Here is a 9,512-nt window from a genome sequence, read left to right as displayed (position 1 = left end):
CCGCGAGCCGGGGGGGACCCAGGCTCCGGAAACTGCTGCGCTCCATCACAAAGCGCCCCTTCTCCTGCCGTGTGGACAGAAGAGCTCTGCACACCCCCAGCCCCCGTGCAGAACAGGCAATTTCACGTTCGTGTCACCAGAACTGACTCCAAACCTGCCCATTTGCCTTCATCTGGATTAAATTTATTCCAGCCCTGCCCAGCCAGGTCTCACATGGACTCTGACTCTGTGGTTGATGCTGGGAAACAGACTGTGTTAAGGGGCTTAAGGTCCTGGGGGCCCCGGGAGGCAGCCTGGGAGCTTGGGGGTCCCAGCCACAGGCCCTGCGGAGCGGCCTCGGAGCCGCCCCCGGCGGGGAGCAGCTTGGACGGAGGCACAGCTGGGGCACCCTACAGTTCTGCCTGCCGCCTTCCCGGGTCCCGCAAGGCTGGAGTTTACTTTTACATGAGTTTGTACAAAAGTGCGTGTAAATATGTCATTTCCAAACCCGATCCTGCGAAAGAGGCAGAGATGCGCGTCCGTACCCGCCGTGACTGGATCCGGTGGACCGGTCAGGTTTCATTTCCAGAGGCTCAGGTTTCCAAGTCCTGGTTCCCTTGTCACCGGCAATCAAAACCTACTTGGCATGCCTGTTATTTTAGGCAAGTTACCAAAAATGTGTGGATAGGAATCCATGTTGCTTCAAAGGGGAAATGGGCAAACAGCTCAGTGTGCTCCCCTCCCCACCAACATCTTTTCTTGGAACTTCGCACGAATTGGCTGTCTCTTCTCCCCCAAGAACACAGTCCCGGGTCTCTTCCTCGTTTGACCCTCCAGTGACCGCATGGTCCCGGTCCCCTGGCCAGCTTGCGGAAGACAGGGACGGCACCCACGTGCTCCCTTCCTGGGCCAGCATCTAATCCCAAAACCGTGGAGGGAACCACTAAATAAATGTTAAATATGTGAATAGACATTTAAAATAAGATGAATTTAACTTGTATTTCTGACAGCAAATTCCCGGGGGCCGGTGGGTGGGGCCTCCCCCAGACCACGCGCAGTGTCGGCACCAGCTGGGGAGCACACTGGAGCCCGGCTCTGCACAGCCTCCCCGAGAGCCTCAGGCCCCAGCGGCTCCGGCAGCGACAGGGGCCAGCCCAGCGTCTAGGTTGCCACATGAGCTCCCCACCCACCAGCCCTGACCCTGGGGCCTGTGGATCCCCCGACTCCCAGCTCGGTGGGGATATGGCCCACACACCCACGGAAGTCAGCGAGACACTTTGCTTACTTCAGTAACGGAGTGAGAAAACCACAGCCCCAGGTGGCATCCGTCCCTCGGGTAAAGGCTCCGAGTCGGTGAACAGGGCTTTCATACCCGACCTGACTCACTTCCACCTCCCCCGAAAATGTGAGTCCGACCTGGTCGGAGAGCCACTTTCTGACCAGCACCAGGGAGGCCTCTGTCCCCTGGGTCTTCTCCAGACCCCGAAGGAAGACGGAGCCCCGTGCCCTTCCCCCAGGGGAAGGTGACCTTGCCAGAAACAATCCTTTCTTCACTTTTGCCATAACGCCTTGTCCCACCCTCCTTCCCATTGAAACCTTCCATTTGGTACAAGTCCTCCGAGCTCTCCTCTACCTTCTAGACGGGGTGCTGCCCGATTCACGAAGTCCCGCTTACCCCAGCAGGCATGGAAGAGACGTCCCGCGGGCAGGTAGGGGAAAGGCAGGGAGCTCCCAGCCCTCGGGTGCCCTGTGCTCACCAGCCCAGACGCTCTCCACACCGGTCCCTGGTTGCGGTTTCACACAGGCTCTCTTCGTCGGCGAGATTGATGAAATTATTGGGTCTCGATTTAACCTCCAACCCCTTCCCCTGCCCTGAGGTCAGGAGGGTGGGACTGAATAGGTTCTAACCCTCAAATCTCAAGACTGGTCTCCCGGGCACCCATCCCCACCCCCAGATGAGTTTCCAGTCACGTCACTAACAAAGACACATTTAACTCTCTTATCACTTAGGAAATTGCAATAGTTTTAGGAATTTTGTGTCAGAAACTAGATAAAGACCAAATATGTATTTTTTATGATGTAAATCATAATATCACAATATTAAACCAAGTTCTTTGCAGTTATAAACCTAATTATAATTGAAAATTTTGGACCACTACATATATATATTTTTCAATACATGATGTTTTTAAAATATATTTACATATTTATAATATATTAACATATGCATAAATGTTACAAATAGGATTTTGCCGAGAGAAAAAGAACACAAGTATTTATACATATTGTGCACCTTTCACTGTAAGTATTTGAGACAAGCGTGCACACTCACGCAGTGCGTTCCAGAGCCGAGCTGGTGGGGAGCGCCAGCGCCCGGGCTCTCTCCCTGAGGGCACACGCCCCTGCACCGGGTGGGCTCTGTGCTGATTCTGGCCAACGGACGAACGGTCAGCAGAAATGACCACGTTCAGGCCCGTCTCTCCCTTTTGCCCAGCGGCAGCTCGGGCTCTCTCCCCACCTGCTGGCTGAATGTGGAAGCCCTAGAAGACAGGGAGCCACTAGGAGCCAGGAGCCCAAGGACAGGTTCTCCTGTCACTGGTGCTCCCACTGGGGTCAGGCCCCCGAAGGAGGGGTGTTTGTAAGAGCAGCTACTGGGACCCACTGGGCTGATCCCGTCAGACACCCACTGCGATGGAGGGAGTGGGATGAATCTGCAGTTAACCCCGTAATTAAGAACAGCTGGGGAGGGTCGAGAGCCGCTCTCTGCCCTGGGGAAGTTCCCTGGCCATGGCAGGAGGCTTCTCACCGTGAATGTGGACGAGGTCATTGATCCCGACTGGGTCAGATCCCGATAAAATTGCACATTCTACTCAGAAATTCAAAACACGAGGATGCTTCTACTCCTGCAACAGATCCGAGCACCCTCCTGCCTGTGAGGTGTGGGCGATGACTCTGTCCGAAGTGTCCGGCAAGTGTGGCGTTCTGACTGCTCCTTTGTCAGCCACCTTCCCGGGCCGCCAGCCACATAAAGAGTTAAGTTTGAAAGAAGTGAAACTCTCCAGTTCGCCCAACAATTTACCAAATCCAAACACCAGATAGAAACACCAGAACACAGCTCAGATGTAAGTTTTTGGGAGTGTTTTTCTCTATATGAAAAATGCAGCGGGGCACCTGGGTGGTTCAGTGGGTTAAGCCTCTGCCTTCAGCTCAGGTCATGATCTCAGGGTCCTGGGATCGAGTACCGCATCGGGCTCTCTGCTCAGCAGAGATCCTGCTTCCTCTTCTCTCTCTCTCTGCCTGCCTCTCTGCCTACTTGTGATCTCTGTCAAATAAATAGATAAAAATCTTTTTTAAAAAATGCAGTTAAGTAGACTAAGAAACCCTACGTTTCTTCCTACAGATTTGCTAACTAGAACTGTGGTTTTCTTTTCAAATACAGATTTGGCAAAAAGAATTTTTTCAAAAGGCCCTCTGAGCTGACCAGGGGGCCAGGGTGCTCAGCAGATAGGGGGTCAGCGATGAGCTAATAGATGTTCTTACTCAAAGCGCCAGTCCACCCGAGTCCCAGGGGAAGACTCCAGAAACCACAGGTGATGCTCGTTTTGCTGATCAGGTGGGTCCAGGCCTGGGTAATTCACATTTCCTGGCAACAGTCGCCTACATCAATGAGGTAATATTTTCAAAATGACTCTGAAATGCATCTTTAATGGATTAAGTACAACACACCTGCAGATGATCAGAGTAACACGTCCCTTCAGGTACAATCTCGGGCTTTCAGAAACCACGGGGTTGTTACGGCAAATCACCGCCAAGGTCGCTCTTTTTTCCCCAAATACAGGCTTTGTGCCAAGCACATCTGTCTTGGCAGAAAGAAAATCTTTCTTTCCCAACCTCTGTGCCGCTCGGCTACAATACCCTTTAGAGTTTATAGTTCAGGGCAAACCTCTTCACCGTTTTCCCGGAGGCTTCACGCTTCCACAGATGCATCCAGAGAACAGACTGGAAGAGCCACGCGGATTCTCCAGTAAATATTTACGGGACATCACTCCAGGTGCTGCGGGGAGGACACAGAAATAACGGCAAGCCATTAAAACGACGGTATTTTTTGTAGAATTTTATTTTTTGTGTGATCTGATTCCTCCCTTCATGGAATTTATTGTCTGATTAGATGGATGATAAAACAGCATTTAAAGAGACACTTAAAACCACAATAAGACATATCAATGCTCGTTAAGTCAGGTCAATATGCCAGACTCAGGGTAAGACAGATGCTGTCTTCCCTTTTCTCTGATTTTTCCAGCAACGCTGTGGAGGGATCAGCCTCCCATTTTTCCATGAAAACTCAGGGCCAGAGAGGTTGAGTATTTTACCAAAGTTCAAAAAAGCCGACAGAGCCAAGATATAGAGTTAGATTAAGAATGAATGAAATTTCATTCCAATTCAAGAACAGGAATTAAAAAAAGAAAAAAAACCAAAAGCACAGAGCAGCTGGACAGCAGGGGTCCTGAAAGCCAGGTTGGCCTGAAGGAGGACGGGCGATGCGAGAGATCAGGGTTAGGGGGTCAGGGAGGGCCCAGGCCTCCGAGAGCCCACGGGGATCTCCCGGGACAGCCAGTGGACTTGGGGGCAGGCGGGGGGATTTGGGCTGGCTTGGCCCGGCCTCCGGATAGGCCCCAGGACCCGTTCCCAAGGGAATGGCGGGTGCACCCAGTCTCCCTGCCTCTGGGCGTTCCCGAGTCTGCATCTTTACCGAAGCCGAGGAGACCACAGAGCCCTGTCCCCAGAGCAGCTGGACAGCGCGGCCCCTCACAGAGACCCCAGCGCCGCTGTGCTGATCACATGGACAGCGCCAGTGACCACTGCAGGAATGCCGCCCGAGGGCCCGAGGGCTGACTGAGGTCCCAGCCCTGTGTTGAGCTGGTCGGGCGTTTCCTCCTTAATCTGCCGCACCCGCAGACGGCAAGGTCACGTTCATCACTGTGTGCCTGAGGGTAGGAGGAAACACGGGGCTCCTCTGTCACCACCGAGGAGATTGTCCATGGAGAACAATGACCCGGATGCCAGGGCTGTAGGCAGGCTTGGCTGGACCTCTGACCCACGGCCGTGTGAAGGAGCATCTGGGCTTGGGACTGGTGACACAGCCCTGGGCGTGGACTCCGAGGACATACAGACTTCCGGGGACCGGTCTCAGGACACAGTTCCCTGCACCGAGTCCCTTTCCTGTTACGGGGTCCCTTCTGCCCCGAGCCTCCACTCAGGTTTATGTGGCACCAAATCCTGGGAGACTTAAGTATTCAAAATATTCCGTTTATTGGGGAGAAGCAATGCAATCCATACCAGCTGTACTCAGAAATCTGGGAAGGGATTTTCTGGAATGGATTCTAAAATGTTTGCAACCTGGCGGGGGGTGGGGTGGGCGTTGTCAGACATGCCAACGAAGCAGGGGTCGCTTACAGAGCTGTGACTATCCAGATTCACACCACGCGCCGGAACCCTCAGGCTGCTTCACGTGCAGCCGCTCGTACAGGGACTTGACACATCGAACTTCAGGCTCTGTTTTCTCTTCCAGGAGTCACGGAACAGAAACGGCTCTTCCGAGGCCGGGATGGAGCCCCCACCCTTGGCTGCCTTGGGAACGGGCGAGAGAGGAAACGGCGATGCTGGCCAGTACAGGCCCTCCCCAGTGGATGGAAGGCTTCCCTCTGTGACGGGGGCGGGAGTTAGCCTCTGGGACCATGGCTCCCTCGGCTACGATCCGGTCGGCGGGGCCAGCTCTCCTGCAGCCGCGCGAGACCCCCTCTCCCCCTGCTCTCTTCAGTCCCGCTCCCCGTGAAGAACCAGGAGTTCGGGGTTCACAGGAATAGCAAACAGTCTGCCCACCCCACCCTGTCCCAGGAGGCACCACACCACTGTCGGGAGGCGCCCAAGGTCTCCGTGCCGCTGGGTTCGCACGCAAGCAGACTGAGAAGCGCAGGACACGCCATGGGCGTCGAGGGGACCCCCGGACCTCCTCCAGGCCTGATGTCCTGGGTTTCTCCAGGTGGCTGTTTGGTGGGATTTCCTTCCGACATGCGGTTTGTTAAAGGGATTTCTCTCAGAATGACACAGAACAGGTGAAGGGAGGAGATGCTGGCCAAAGATGCACCGGAGTGTCCTCAGGACAAAGGAGGCATCCACACACACCAGGGGACCGTGGAGGCGGCAGGCCTCTGCGTTAGGGCTGTGACGCTCATGCTCAGAGCAGTCCCAAAGGGGATTGAGGTGCTTCCCCGGGGGGACCCATGCGGCCTCCGTGCCAAGTGTCCCAGGGCCGCTCCTGCTCGGGATCCACAGCAGCGGCGCCCTGCGGGCCAGGCAGGGAGGGGGCTGACGCCCCTGGTGAGAGCCTCTGGGAGAGCGAGCTGACCCCTGCCGCTGCCCCCAGGGAGCCTTCCAGTACGCCCCACAGTCCCCTTAACATCGGTCTGGCCACACCCTCTACTTAGGGCAATCAGAGACTCTCAAAGATACTATTTTTTGTGATTTCCTTGAGTTCCGCCGGTTTCTACATGAGAAGAAAGTCTGTAACAGGGAGCTCACCAGCACCGGACAACGCTTTGTGTGTCCAAGCCCAATATCCAAGCAAAGCTGCTGGGCAGCTAGGGGGGTGGGCTGGGAGCACTCAGACCCTCGTGAGCCTAGCGGAGCTGCCCGCAGCCTGGCTCCTGGCCTCAGGGACCCCGCAATGGCTCACACGTTCTCTTCCATCTCGTGGCTAGAGGTTCTCCTGCTCTCAAGTGAAGTCCTGCCCCAGAGCCTCACCTCCTCCCCAGCCAGCATCTACCTTGTCATGGGCGGGGCTGGGGGGCAATGTCGTCCGGGGAGTAAGTGCTCAGTCAGGAGACACATGACCGTGAGCAAGGACGTGGACGTGTCTGAGCTTCCTGGGGGCGGGCAGGTGGCACGCACACCAGTTCCGGCATCCCTGTGGAGCTGCCTGAAGCGGGTTCAAGCCCCTGGCCGTGTTGACCTCCTTCTCCAACTTCACTGCACACCTACTGGGACTTCCTGCTCCCAGGTCCAAGACCATACCATTGTTTTCCTTTATCACTCGATTTGAGGTAAGAGGAATGTGGACACATCACACATAGGATGTTTTCCTTATTTAGGAATTATGGGAAAGGAAACAGTCACTCTCCAAAGGGCTCAGGGTTTGCCTGGAATTGTGCAAACCATGGCTTGCATGACTTGCTGTAAGTCTTTAAAGTTTCCTTATTTTCCTTCAAAGTTGGCTTTTGTAGAAATACACAGAAATGCTAGATGGCAGTACACGTAAAACATTGACGCCAAAATGGTTTTGAGGTAATTGCTGTTTAACTGTGTGCACAGCAAGTCAAATGCAGAATTCCTGTGGGTCCACTGGTGGCCGGATCCCAGCAGGACCGCAAGACTCACACGCGTCCACGTCTCAGTGGCCCCTTCCTGGGTGCCACCATCCCACACAGGGGTAGGTTACCTTAGATGCACAGGATCTCACAGATTTCCTGAAGGCTAAGAGAAGGTCACCAGGCCAGCCCTACTTCAGTATGACCATGTCTTTACAAGAAGGGGGCACGCGGACACTGAATCTCCGTGGGAATTCTCCAAGACCCACTGCCCTGCCCCAGGCAGGACATGGGTCCCCTCTCCCAGGCTGGGTGGTGGCTCGAAGGTTTTGTTAAAATCTACGTGCCTGAACACCTTCCTGGCCAGCATGGTAAATACTTAATATGTATTTGTCCTTAATTCAGTCCCCTGGGCTTGTATCAAAATATCCTTAGCACAGGAACGATACAGTAACAATACAGTAGTAATGCTGAAAACAGTAGCTCTGTGTTCTCTATATATGCATTTAGTCTTCTGTGCGTGCCCTCCCCAGCCTGTATTTGCCTAAACCATCCCAAAGGCCCCGAGGGGAGGTGGCGGTAGGGGACGAGTGTTTGGTGAGTGCGACAAGCCCATGCCACCAGGAGAAGCGTCTGGAACTTACAGACGGTCTTTTGAGGACTGGGAACAGGCTAGCCACCTACGTAATGAATAAAGACCACAAGTTATTCCTAAAAACAGAGATGTTCTCGACAAAGAGTCTTAAACAAGGGGGGAAAAAGAAGCTAAGCCTTATGTGCTACGATGGAAAAGGATTATTTTCTCTTGAAACTGCCTTTTGGGTCGTTACCTACACTGCAGTTCGTGTGGAAACCCCACATTTCTGCCTGTCATCGTTTCTCAGTGTAGTTCTTGTGACAACAACAACCAAATCAAATTCTCTTTTTTAAAGTTGAGTCTTGGGACAATTCCAATATATATAACATCTCCGGTCATTCATCGCCTCGCCTGTCACTGCTGTGACACGGTGGGCGTCTGGCGTCTGGAAGACACCAAGGCTTGGACCGGCTGCCCCAGAGCACCTGATTCACACACAACCGCCCGTCTCTCTCATCCGGTGGGACCGAAGATAAGCCCTTGTGTCCTGGGGTCTTTCCTGTCTGACCCCACGTGGTCACGACTCAGCCATTTGTCACGGAGGACACCCCGAACTCACACTCTGTCCTCCGTTGTCTCCTCTGCACTCCCTGTGCCGCTTCAGACCCACCAGATCAAATTCGATTTCTTACCCTCCTTCTGGTTTATTTCACGTGAGAAGATCTTCTGAGGGTCTAGAGAAAAACACTGGCATCCCCAGAAAGCAAACCGTTCTTCGAAATGCAAACGTAACACGACCTTAGGAAGAAGAGCGCCCATTTGCTATAACACGTGGAGAAGAAACGCGTGGGACCCAGTAGTGAAGACAGGGCCACCCTGAGACCGGCCGCGCACGGCCCCGTCCCCTCCTGCCCTCCCTCTCTTGTTTGTTTGACGCCAACACCCGGCAGCCAAGTCGGGCTCTCCTGAAGGGAAGTCTGGTGTCCAGAGTCTCCTTCCTCACCCCGGTCCGCACGGACCCCGTCATCAGTGGGCAAGGAGGCAGGCGGCTGAGCGGCCGACGTCTTCAACGCGACCCCACACGGTCTGTGGGAGCGACATCTGGTGAGTCGGACTCACTACCGTGAGAAACATCTTCAAGCAATGAGAAGACAAGCCAGTGGCTTCTCCTACAGACGTTTTTAATAACAAGGGGCTTTATCCAAAGTACACAAGAGGCTTAAAACAAGTCTAAGAAAACAAACAACCCAATTTAAAAATGGGCAAAAGCTCTGAACACAAGCCTCGCCAGAGAAGCTACAAGGCTGGCAAAGAAGCCATGAAGAGATGCATGCATCCCATGCCCTCGGGGACACGCGGATTAAAACCACAGGCGATGCCACGCTTGGCCATGAGGAGGGCCGAGGTCTGGGACCCTGACGCCAGGCGCCGGCGAGGACATGGGCCACAGGGACGCTTTCTCCTCGCCCGTGCGGAGGCGGAAGCCCGCGGGGCGGTTTCCGACAGAACCAAACGTCCTCTCACTGGTGACCCAGCCGTCACACCCCTTGACGTCCAGCGAAGGGGCCGAGATCTCACGTCCCCACTCAAGC

This window comes from Enhydra lutris, unplaced genomic scaffold (genome assembly GCF_002288905.1).
Source record: "Enhydra lutris kenyoni isolate GAN:26980312 unplaced genomic scaffold, ASM228890v2 scaffoldscaffold35, whole genome shotgun sequence".
NCBI lineage: Eukaryota > Metazoa > Chordata > Mammalia > Carnivora > Mustelidae > Enhydra > Enhydra lutris.
The sequence above is the reverse complement of the archived record's forward strand: the minus strand, read 5'-3'. Positions refer to the sequence as shown.